Raw genomic sequence first — 13231 nt, forward strand, 5'->3', positions numbered from 1 at the left:
CATTTCCCCCACATTGTTTCTTAAGCTAGGAACATGAAACATGGAGTAATTCTTAACAAATGCAACTGTGGAAAATTCACTTAGACAGCTTTCTAACCCATTTACTTCCTTCTTTGCCCATGCTAACCAACCCCAAAGTCCAGCTACCATCATCTAGTCTGGATTGCTTCATCTGCCGTCTTTTTTTTTTTTTTTGAAATGGAGTTTTGCTATTTGTTGCCCAGACTGGAGTGCGGTGGCCCCATCTCGGCTCACTGCAACCTCCACCTCCCAGGTTCAAGTGATTCTGCTGTCTTAGCCTCCTAAGTAGCTGGGATTACAGGTGCCTGCCACCACACCCGGCTAATTTTTGCATTTTTAATAGAGACGAGGTTTCACCTTGTTTGCCAGACTGGTCTTGAACTCCTGACCTCAGGTGATCTGCGTGCCTCCGCCTCCCAAAGTGTTGGGATTACAGGCATCGGCCACTGCATCTGACCCATCTGCCTTCGAATTAGTCTCCTTGTAATCATTCTTGCTTCCATCTAATTAATTTTTTTTAATTCTTCACCTCAAGCATTTATAATGGCTTTGTGTTATAAACATTGGAATTATACTTTTAGTTATTTAAACGTGTACAATAAATTATTATTGACTGTAATCACTTTGTTGTGCTGTCAAATACTAGACCTTATTCTATCTAACTGAATTTTTGCACCCATTAACCCTCCCACGTCCCCTACCCCTACTCTCCCCACTACCCTTTCCAGCTTCTGGCAATCATCATTCTACTCTCTATCACTGTGAGTTTAACTATTTTAATGTTTAGCTCCCACAGATGAGTGAGAGCATGTCAAGTTTGTCTTTCTGTGTCTGACTTAGTTCATTTAACATAATGTTCTCCAGTTCCGTCTGCGTTGTTGCAAGTGACAGGACCTCATTCTTTTTAGTGGCTGAATAGTACTCCATTGTATATATGTACCACATTTTAAAACTCCATTTGTCTGTTGATAGACATTTAGGTTGCTTCCAAATGTTGGCGATTGTGAATAGTGTTGCAGTAAACATGAGAGTGTAGACATCTCTTTGATATACCGATTTCCTTTCTTTTGGGTGTATGCCTAGCAGTGGGATTGCTGGATCATATGGCAGTTCTATTTTTAGTGTTTTGAGAAACCTCTCTACTGTTCTCCACAGTGGCCATACCAATTTGCATTCCCCCAACAGTATATGAGGCTTCCCTTTCTCTATATCCTCACCAGCATTTGTTGTTGTCTGTCTTTTGGATAAATGCCATTTTAACTGGGGTGAGATGGTTCCTCATTGTATTGTGTTTCTCTGATGATCAGTTATGTTGAATACCTTCATATGCCTGTTTAACATTTGTGTGTCTTTTGAGAAAAGTCTATTCAGATCTTTTACCCATTTTAAAACATTGAATTATTATATATTTTTTTCTTGTTGAGTTGTTTGAGCTCCTTATATATTCTGGTTATTACTCTCTTGTCTGATGGATAGTTTGCAAATATTCTGCTCCCATTCTGCGAGTTGTCTCTTCACTTTGTTGATTTTTCCCTTTGCTGTGCAGAAGCTTTTTCATTTGATGTGATTCCATTTGTTTATTTATGCTTTGGTTGCCTATGCTTGTGGGTATTACTCAAGAAATCTTTGCCCAGACCAACAACTTAGAGAGTTTTCAATTTTTTTTTTTTTTTGGTAGTTTCAAAATTTGAGGTTTTAGGTTTAAATCTTCAATTCATTTTGACTTGACTTTTGTATATGGTGAGAGATAAGGATCTAGTTTTGTCCTTCTGCAATGGTTATCCAATTCTCCAAGCACCATTTATTGAGGAGACTGTCCTTTCCCTAACATGTGTTCTTGGCACCTTTGTCAAATGAATTCACTGCAGATATATGGATTTATTTCTGGGTTTTCTATTCTGTTCCATTGGTCTATGCCAGTACTATGCTCTTTTGGTTATGGTAGCTCTGTAGTATAATTTGAAGTCAGGTAATGTGATTCATCCAGTTTTGTTCTTTTTGCTAAGGATAACTTTGCCTGTTCTGGTCTTTTGTGGTTCTATATAAATTTTAGGATTTTTTCAATTTCTGTGAAGATTGTCATTGGTATTTTGATAAGGATTACATTGAATCTGTAGATTGCTTTGGACAGTATGCACATTTTAACAATATTAATTCTTCCAATCCATGACCATAGAATCTCTTTCCATTTTTTTTTGTGTCCTCTTCAGTTTCTCGCATCAGTGTTTTCTAGTTTTCATTGTAGATACCTTTCACTTCTTTGGTTCAGTTTATTCCTAGGTATTTTATTTTATTCATAGCTATTATAAATGGGGTTACTTTCTTGTTATCTTCCTCAGATTGTTTACTGTTGGCATATAGGAATTCTCATCCATTAATTCATGATACTTCTGCTTGAGTCATCAAAAATCCAGTTTTGATCATATGCCTATCTTTAATAACTTTTTAATGACTACTCATTTAAATGTTTTAAATGGTTGGATTTTGCTTCTGTCTTCAAACTGTTACTGTGCCAGTCTGCCCGTTGCATGGTATGTATCCATCATATTTGGCATCTTTCAGATTCCTGAAATTTCTGTACTTAGTCATATCTGCTTCTGTCTTCATTCCTGATTGCCGCTTAGTCATTGTTTAGGTCTTGGCTTAGATGTAAATTTCTCACAGAGGCATTCCTTAACTGTCTTCATTAGATTAGGCCCTCTGATGTATTTTTTTTTAGGACCCTACTCTTAACTTATCACATTTTAAATCATTTATTCATTCATCAATTCAGTAGATATTTACCAAGTGCACACTATTTGTCTGACACTGTTTGCAGTGCTGTTGATGTAGTAGTGAAGAAAAGAGGCTGAACAAATTTTTCCGCCCTCAAGGAGCTTATACTACAGAAGAAGGAAATAGATGATAAGCAAATAATGAAACATAGAATATGTTTGATGGGGAAACATAAGATAAAGAGACTGCTGGAGGATGGGGCTACATTCACAATTTTAAATACAGGCATCTCTTGGTATCAACAAGGGATTGGTTCCAGAACCTACCCCCTCAGATACCAAAATTTATCAATGCTCAAGTGCCTTATATAAAATGGGGTAGTGTTTGCATATATCCTATTGTCATCCTTCTGTGTACTTTTTTTTTTTTAACTTTTATTTATTTATTTTTTTGAGGTGGAATCTTTATCACCCAGGCTCAACTGCAGTGGCATGATCTCGGCTTACTGCAACCTCCATCTCCCGGGGTTTAAGCAGTTTTCCCACCTCAGCCTCTCAAGAGCTGGGATTACAGGCATGTACCACCATGCCTTGCTAATTTCTGTATTTTTAGTAGAAATGTGGTTTCACTATGTTGGCCAGCCTGGTCTTGAATTCCTGACCTCAAGTGATCCACCTGCCTTGACCTTCCAAAGTGTTGGGATTACAGGCATGAGCCACTGCTCCCAGCCCTTCTATTATTAGAATTATATTATTATTCTAATCTATTATTAGATTACTTATAATATCTAATACAATGTAAACACTATGTAAATAGTTGTTATACTGTGTTTGTTTTAAAATTTGTAGTATTTTTAGTGTTGTATTGTTTTTTTCTTTATTTTTCTTTTCATCTGATTATTTTCCATTTGTAATTGGTTGAATCCATGGATACAGAACCCAATGATATAGAGGGCCAACTGCAGGTTTAGCAAACCATCTAAGGAAGTGTCAGGACAAGTCATGTTGCTACCATGGAGAAGAGCAAAGCATACTAGACAGAAAGAATAACAAGTATGAGACTGTTGGCTGAGGTTGAAGTATACCTGATACTGAATAAACAGCAAGGAGGCATGTGATTGGAATGGCCAAGGGAGAGAGAATTTAGAGATAAGGCAAAAAAGATAATGGTGTAGTAGGGAGCTCAGATTTATAGGGCCTTGAGTAGGACAATGTCTTGACCCTGGGAGGCGGAGGTTGCAGTGAGCTGAGATTTCGCCACTGCACTCCAGCCTGGGTGACAGAGCAAGACTCCGTCTCAAAAAAAAAAAAGAAAAGAAAAAATTAAATAGAAATTTTGTAACTGCAAATATGTGAAAATAAGGACTTTAGATAGACCTTAACATTGGACTCAACCAAGCAAAATGTAGCATCAATGTTATAGCATGTGTCAGTTTTTCTTTTTTTTTGTGCATGACTGATATTCAATTGTATGATTTTACCACTTAAAAAAATCCATTCATTAGTTGAAAGACATTTGGGTTACTTCCTCCTTTTGACCATTGCAATTATTATTGCTACAAACATTTGTATGCAAGTATTTGCTTATATATCTGGTTTTTTTTTTTTTTTTTTGAGACAAAGTTTTTCTCTTGTTGCCCAGGCTGTAGTGCAATGGTGTGATCTCGGCTTGCTGCAACCTCCACCTCCCGGGTTCAAGTGATTCTCCTGTCTCAACTTCCCAAGTAGCTGGGATTACAGGCGCCCACCACCATACTCAGATCAGTTTTTTTATTTTTTATTTTTAGTAGAGACAGGGTTGCATCATGTTAGGCTGGTCTCGAACTCCTGACCTCAGGTGATTCACCCACCTCGGCTGCCCAAAGTGCTGGGATTATAGGCCTCAGCCACAGTGCCTGGCCATATGTCTGTTCTTAAGTTATGTGGGATATGTAAAGGAGTGGAATCCTGGGTCATGTGATAATTCTATGTTAAGCTTTTTGAGGAACTGTCAGGCATCCAAACCTTCCTTTTTTTTTTTTTTTTTTTTTTTTTTTGGAAACGGAGTCTTGTTTTGTCACCCAGGCTGGAGTGCAGTGGTGTGATCTTGACTCACTGCAACCTCCGCCTCCTGGATTCAAGCAATTCTCCTTCCTCAGCCTCCTGAATAGCTGGGATTACAAGCACCCACCACCACACCTGGCTAATTTTGCATTTTTAGCAGAGACAGGTTTCACCATGTTGGCCAGGCTGGTCTCGAACTGCTGACCTCAAGTGATCCACCTGCATTGGCCCCTCAAAGTGATGGGATTACAGGTGTGCAGGTGTGAGCCACTGTGCTCAATAGAAATAATTTTTCATACTAGTTTTATTTTTAGTTTGTTTTTGTTTATTTATCTAGAGGCCATACATATTTTTCTTTTAAATTTGGCTATTAGTTTAGGTTTCTTGTAGTGACTCCACATTCACTTGGAGCTACACCATTCACATTTACTAGTTTAGATTTATTGAGTAGAAGATTACTTTTGAGGATATCTATGCAGATAGAAATTTGCTGATGGAAATTAATAATACCGAATTTTGGAATATCTTGTGTTTTTAACAACTGTGTTAGCAACAGTTTTGCATTGGCAGTGTGCATATACCAATTATAGGTAATTCTATCTTTTTTTTTTTTTTTTTTTTTTTTTGAGACGGAGTTTCGCTCTTGTTACCCAGGCTGGAGTGCAATGGCGCGATCTCGGCTCACTGCAACCGCCGCCCCCTGGGTTCAGGCAATTCTCCTGCCTCAGCCTCCTGAGTAGCTGGGATTACAGGCACGCGCCACCGTGCCCAGCTAATTTTTTGTATTTTTAGTAGAGACAGGGTTTCACCATGTTGTCCAGGATGGTCTCGATTTGTTGACCTCGTGATCCACCCGCCTCAGCCTCCCAAAGTGCTGGGATTACAGGCTTGAGCCACTGCGCCCAGCCGGTAATTCTATCTTTTAAAAAATGTTTACTGATCTTTAAAATTAGCCTACAGTATTTTTAAGGCTAAATATTTTTCCTTGGTGACTGTATTCCACTTTTTTTCCCCCAAGTAGTTTCTACCAGTTATGGTACAATTTTAGTTTGTTACGTTTCTCCTTCAAACCTTTGTTCCTTTCTTATTTGAGTATTTAGGACGTTACATGGAGACAGTTTCCTCGTACTCCTTTAAAGCATTGTGTGTGGTACTTCAGTGGTCTTCTGGAACCGTTTTCTTTATAGCTTATTAATCTGTGCTTGAATCATCCTTTTCCTTAGAAAGAAACTAATGTTATAAAATGTAATTCTCAAGTAATCGTTTGGTGTCAAGTATTTGCCTTTAACAAATATAATTTTATTCAAGATTTCATTACCTTGATCTCAGGAACTTGAGAGCAGAGAGAAAGGCATGCACATGAAGATATTGGAAGACAGGAATTGGGATTTTTTTTTTTTTAAATTTTAGCAATGAATAACATGCCACAGACCCTGATTTCAAAGAGCTTAAAACCTCCTTCGGGAGGACTACAAATATTGAGGGGATTGAATACATTTTGATAATGCTAAGCTCAAGGGGCCGGGGCCCATATAGGACGAGCCTGTAACCTAGTTTTAGGGTGTCATTGCAGATTTTCCAGTGGAAGTGATAGCTAAGTGAAACCTGAAGTCTGAGTAATAGTGAGTTAGATTAAAAAGTGAGATTGATGATAGACATAGCTATAATGTCAGTGGAAACATCTGATTGAGAAAGCTTGGAGGTGAGAGACAGTGAGAACTCTGGAAAGCTGCAGATTTGTAGTATGAGGGGCTGCAGTAAGGGAGTTAGAGAGAAAATTAGGATACAGATATATATGGCCTTGAATGTGATGCAAATTATTTCGAAGTCTGTTCTTGTGGTTTTGGGGAGCCTGTGAATAATTTCATGCAGGAGAGTTAACATGACAGAATCGTAGCATTAGAAAATTCATTTTGGTTTGTTGTGTGGAAAATGGATTGGAGCAGAGCAGAACTTGAAGTTGGTAGACAAATTAGGATCCTCTTCTAATCCAGGTGAGAAATGGCAGACCCCTAAAATGAAGTATTGCGTGCTGCAAAGTAGATAGTGTTGAGAAAGGCGGTGGAAATTGAATCCATGGGATTATGTCATCTGTTCAATGTCAGGTGTGAAGCGGAGGGAAGGATCATTGATGATTGTACTCCTGCATTTGGTTGTAATACCTATGGGCACACCAGTTTTGGAAGAAATTCATTTAATGTTTTTTAGTTCTAATTGTTCATTAAGAGGAAATGGTAATACACATTTACACCACAGAACAGAGTATGGTCAGGTATTTGAATGAGTTTTGTAAATTAGGCAGTGTAGATTTAAAGTAGTAATTTTTTTTTTATCACCTAATTAGCCAGATTTAAAAAACTACTCTTGCTTTAGCAGAAGGAGCAAATAACTAAAAAAGCTAGTGTAAAGGAAATCATTTTAAAAAGACCCTAAAAACAGAAAGCAAAAAGTTGGAGACAAGCTGTGTCTTAGCAATTAGAAAGTATAACATTAAACATTAGTATATTTGTTCCTGCTAAACCAAAAATAATTGATTTTCCTGATGATGCCTCAAAGGCTTTATACATTTTTTAAAAAAAGACTCAATTATATTTACTATGCTGTTTGTACAATGATAGAAAAGTGTACTAAATTTTAGAAAGCTTTTTTTTTTTTTTCCTCTTTGAGACAGAGAGTCTCACTCAGTTACCTGGGCTGGAGTGCAGTGGCATGATCTTGGCTCACTGAAACCTCCACCTTCTGGTTTCTAGTGACTCTTGTTCCTGAACTTCTCAAGTCGCTCCTGCCTCAGCCTCCTTAATAGCTGGGATTACAGGCGCCCACCACCACGCCTGGCTAATTTTTGTATTTTTAGTAGTGATGGGGTTTTACCATGTTGGTCAGGCTGGTCTTGAACTCCTCACTTCATGATTCACCCGCCTCAGTCTCCCAAAGTGCTGGGATTACAGGCATGAGCCACCACACCCAGCCTAATGCACCTTGTTTTAAACTGAAGCAAAACCAAAACCTGTCTTGTTCTGGAGTCCCTACCCTGAAGCCCTGTCCTTGGATGTCAGTTAACTCACTTATAAAACCCCTGCTCTGGAGATGAATAGTTCTGTTAGCACTTATGAGACTGTGTCTTATTCTAACATACTTAATTTTATGGGAGCTGATGGATAGTTGTTTATTCAGGAAGAAATAATGTGTTGATCATGTTAATTTGCTAAATTCTGGGGATTTAGTAGAGATTAAGACAGGTAGTCATTGCCCTCATGGAGATTAAGCGTGACAGAGTTATCAAAATTTCAGGGCATGGTATATGTGATCACGCAGCCATGACACCTAGCCAGGTGTGGGAGGACTGGAAAGGCACCCTAATCAAAGTGTCAGACTGGGTGTGGAGGCTCATGCCTGTAATCCTAACACTTTGGGAAGCCAAGGTGGCAAGTCACCTGAGGTCAGGAGTTTGAGATCAGCCTGGCCAAAATGGTGAAACCCCATCTCTACTTAAAATACAAAAATTAGCTAGGCGTGGTGGTGTATGCCTGTAGTCCCAGCTACTCAGGAGGCTAAGGCATGAGAATTGCTTAAACCCAGGAGGCTGAGGTTGCAGTGAACTGAGATTGCACCACTGCACTCCAGCCCCGGTGACAGATTCTGTCAAACAAACAAATAAATAAACAAAAGTGACTTTGGTCGAAACTTGAAGCATGCCACCCTGGACTCTGGGAGGAAGTAGTCATTTTCCTCTCACCTAGACTACTGCCTCCCAGCCCTACTCTTCAGATCCCTCTTGCCACTCAGAGTGTTCATTTGTTTGTTCATTCCTTCATTTATTTTTCCAACAACTTGATTGAATAACAACTTGCCAGGCACTGTGCTCGGGATTTGAAATACCTAACTTGAACCAGCTGAACAGAGGTTTCTGTCTTTATGGAGCTTATATTTTAAAGGGCTAGGGTGTGGACAGTGCACATGATAAGTAAGCAGATGCTATGCCAGAATTCTCCAGCCTGCAGCCAGAGTGAGCCCTTCATTTCCTTACTCTGAGGCTGCAGTTCAGTCTCTTTCATGTGGCTGTGAGGCCCTGCTTCCCCCTAGCCTCTCTCTTTAGGTCCCAGACACTCGGCTTTTCACTATGCTTTTATTTGCTCCTTTCAGTCACCATGCCCTAGAAAGTTTTCAGGAATCTATTTTTGAATTAGAGATCCCCTGTTGTCACATGCCCTCTGTGAAATTTCTGCATAACATGTACCACATAATCATTCCTTAGCTGCTGTGTCACCATATTTAAGGTTTGTCTTTTCCACCAGCCTGTAAATTGCCTGTAGGCCAAGGTGATGCCTTTCTTGTTCCATCCTGTGTCTTCAGGGCCCAGAATCAGGCCAATTGTAATAAGAGCTGGTTTGGTGAAAGGAGGTGAAAGGGGAGAGAGTTCCTGGCTGAGCCTGGCTGAACTGAGGATGCTCAAGGCTGGGGAGACTTCCTGGGCCTTGGGCTACAGGGTAAGGTGTGAGATGAACAGGGGTGGGGCCAAGACTCATGCCTAGGCAGTCAGGATCAAGTATTGAAACCAGCCTAGGGAGTTCAGACTTGGTTTTGAGGCAATGGGATGTCATGAAAAGCTTAAGTGTATTGTGGGGAATCCTAGTTGTTTTGATAACATTTAATGCTCTTGAAATCATTAATAAAAAAAAAAAACTAAAGGCATGGCTGATTTAATTTTTAAACTATGAAAATGTGAAGTATAGAATTATGATTCTTATGGTAAAAAAGTTCAGTGTATACCTAAGAGTATGCAATCTTAAATTTCCCTTTTCCCACAACTTCTAATCCTACCTTTTAAATGTATTTATTTATTTATTTTTAATATAAACAGAATATCCCGATGTTGCTCAGGTTGGTACTGAACTTCTGGGCTCAAGCGATCTTCCTGCTTGGGCGGGAGTTACCACGCCCAGCTCTCTAGCCTACTTTTGAGCAGTAATTTGGGTTTCTGTAGCTGTCTATGTATAAAACTTTCCTGTGCATTCAAATATATATTTTGGTCTTAATGTAGGTAAGGTCATACTCTGTATACTCCAACTTGCTACCCCCACCCCAGTATATATTTTATTTTGCTTATCTTTACAGTGTAGGGTTATTCTCTTAAAACCTTATTGTCGTTCATCATTGCTGATTATAGAACCAAGGCATCTCAGACCCTGTACCAGATCCCATAGTGCTTGGCCAGAACAGGGCCATGCCGTCCATGCTTTCTTGTGCTTTGCTGCTACTTTCTTACTATGTTTCAGCTTTAGCTGCCTGATATTCTTTCCCTATTACATTGCTTCCTCATCTAGGATTTTTATATATGAGGTTCCCTCTGTCTAGTGTCTTTTCTCCCTGATCTTTCCATGATAGCTAGGGGTGTGTGTGTGCGCGTGTGTGTGCATGTGTGTGTGTGTGTGTGCGTGTGTGTGTGTGTGTGTGTTATGCAATCCTCCTGCCTCAGCCTCCCAAGTAGTTGGGACTACAGGTCCCACCATATTTTTTTAACAGAGACAAGGATCTTGCCATGTTGCCCAGGCTAGTCTCAAACTCCTAACCTCATGTGATCCTCCCACATTGGCCTCCCAAAGTGCTGGGATTACAGGTGTGAGCCACTGTGCCTGGCCTGGCTAGATGTCTTTATCCTTAGGTTCAAAATTTTATTCCAGAAGAGCCCTTTCAGAGCAGCCTGTCTGAAACAAGTTCTCTCTAGTATTCTTGCCTTAGTTTTCTTTGTTTCTGTGTAACATTTATTTTACTTATCAATTGATTTTTTTTTCTGTTTCTCTCATTAGTTTGTAATAAGCTCCATGAAGGCAGAAACTCTATTTCATGTAGTGTCGCTGGGTAGATATTTATTGAATTAATGTATAAGTAGAAGAATAAGAACGTATAGATCAACTATATTCTTTTTAAAGGCTAATATTTCATTTTATGAATGTACCAGTCCCTTATTGAAGACCTATAAAATTGTTTTTCAGAATTTTTTTCTTATCGAAACACCACCAACGAATTTAAAATAATGAATTTCTTTATATTTCTCTCTGTGTCCATGGATATGATTATATCTGTAGAATGACTTCCCAGGAGTAAAATTTCAGGAACAAAACTTCAAACTTTTGATAGATACTGACAATTTCTTTGTGTATGTGTTTTTTTCTTTTTGAGACAGAATGTCCCTCTGTCATTCAGACTGGAGTGCAGTAGTGCAATCTTGGCTCACGGCAACCTCTGCCTCCTGGATTCAAGCAGTTTTCCTGCCTCAGCCTCCTGAGTAGCTGGGAGTGCTTGCTGCCACACGCAGCTAATTTTTGTATTTTTAGTAGAGATGGGGTTTCACCATGTTGGCCAGGCTGGTCTCGAACTCCTGACTTCAAGTGATCTGCCCACCTCAGCCTCCCAGAGTGCTGAGATTACAGCTGTGAGCCACTGTGCCAGTCTGACAATTTCTTTTAAAAAAGATTGCACCGGCTGGGTACAGTGGCTCACATCTGTAATCCCAGCACTTTGGGAGGCCAAGGTGGGTGGATCACCTGAGGTCAGGAGTTCCAGACCATCCTTACCAACATGGAGAAACCCTGTTTCTACTAAATACAAAAATAAAAATAAAAAATAGCTGGGTATGATGGCTCATGCCTGTAATCCCAGCTACTTGGGAGGCTGAGGCTGGAGAATCTCTCGAATCTGGCAGGTGGAGCTTGCGGTGAGCCAAGGTCGCGACATTGCACTACAGCCTGGGCAACAAGAGCAAAACTTCCTATTTAACTTTGTCATCCTGGCCGTTATCAGATTTTAATTTGCTAGATGAAAAGTGAAATCTCATTGTTTTAATTTGTATTTCTGTAAATACGACCAAGGCTGAGCATAGATATTATCTTTTTGGAACTGTTTTTATGTGAACTTTTAATTTAATCTTTGCCCATTTTTGATGATGAATTTTGGTCTTTTTGTAGTTGATTCAGAGTTTTATTAAAAAATTTTAAGCTTATGGTGTTATTGGGAAACTTTACAGTGTGAGGTCACTTAGTGCCAGTGAATTTAGAGCTATATAGGGCTTTTTATCTCTTCAAAAGTAATTTTGTAGAGCCGGATAATAAAACTTTATGTTCTGAAAGACCATGTTGGAGCTGAATGTATAATATTTAGTAGTTTATTATTGAACGAGTAGTAGAGCTTTTAATTTGAAATGTCCAGTGCATAATAGCTTCTCAGTAAATATTTTTGGATGAATGAGTGACAAGAGAAAAGTTAACTTTTAAGGCAGTTTGATTTTATTTGAAAGTCGATTTAGTAGAATTTGATTCCCATAGTAAGAAAACTTAAGCATACTCTTAAGTTGAAAGATAGGATTGCTTTGTGGCGTTCTATGGAGTGTTGGTGTTGTGACAGTGGAATTTTTAGTTTGCTATGTGAGATATAGATATGTATGGCTTTATATATCCACGCACACAACTGTAACACTTATATACAAATAAGGGACGAAATACGACTAATGAATTTTTGACTTACCTTTTAAAACTTGCCTGTTCTCTGAAGCGATAAACTTTTTAGATAGCAGGTTATTTTCTCTCATCACATTGGAAAGAAAAGAAATGTTAAAGTTTCCTTCCAGGTTTATTATAATCCAGTCTTCATCAGCCATCACTCTTCCTGTATTTTGTTCAAGAGGCACTAATTGTTGGCATTTGGCAGGTTTAACACTTCCTGACAGAGAGGCTATTAAGGGGAAGTATTCTCCAATAACTGTCACTGGCTGCAACAAAGAACCTTCCAACTCAATGTGTGGAAACCACTAACATTCTTAAATGACCCTTTTCATGGATTTTTATCCCTTTAAGCTAAAATTTGGAGAATGTGGGGTCAGCGAAAACAGCAAGGTGTAATAAAGCAGTAAACCTTGATTTTAGAAGGCATAGGGTGGGAGGTATAGATTTATCTCTGACTTGAAAACAATTGTTACTTGGAAAATCTCATTAGCAGATGTGACTGCTTGGAGTAAAAAAACTTAAACTGATGTTGCTTTCAGGACTGCTTTGAACTTAACAAGCACCTATTTGTGGAGCAGACTGGCTAATGAAAGGAAATTAAATTTTTCTGACAACTTCCCCTGCCAACCTCCTTATTCAGGGGATGTTATTAGGTACTGAAGACCTTTAAGGAAGATTTTTTTTTTTTATTAGACATAAGTGAACCAGTTATAAACATCCCCCTTCTCCCCAGTTTCTGGAAGGATTCTGACATGGTTGTTCTACATTTTAAATGTATTAGCTTAAAAGGTTAACAAACACTGGGCTTCACTTCAGCATATTTAGTCATTTTCTAAAAATGTAGTCACACTTACCAGCTGTGGTTTCAAAACAATATTGTCAGTCTTTGTGGTACTTTAGTTTGTGTCACTGAATTACATGTACACACACACACACACACACACACACACGAAG

General features: G+C 38.9%; 1 protein-coding gene across 11 annotated transcripts in view; it reads left to right on the forward strand.

Annotated features, from left to right (window-relative positions):
- The window catches only part of PCCA (propionyl-CoA carboxylase subunit alpha), a 433256-nt gene that overhangs the window by 119562 nt on the left and 300463 nt on the right, over nucleotides 1–13231 (forward strand). The gene's annotated exons all lie outside the window — the stretch shown is intronic.

Source organism: Callithrix jacchus, chromosome 1 (genome assembly GCF_049354715.1).
Source record: "Callithrix jacchus isolate 240 chromosome 1, calJac240_pri, whole genome shotgun sequence".
Lineage (NCBI taxonomy): Eukaryota > Metazoa > Chordata > Mammalia > Primates > Cebidae > Callithrix > Callithrix jacchus.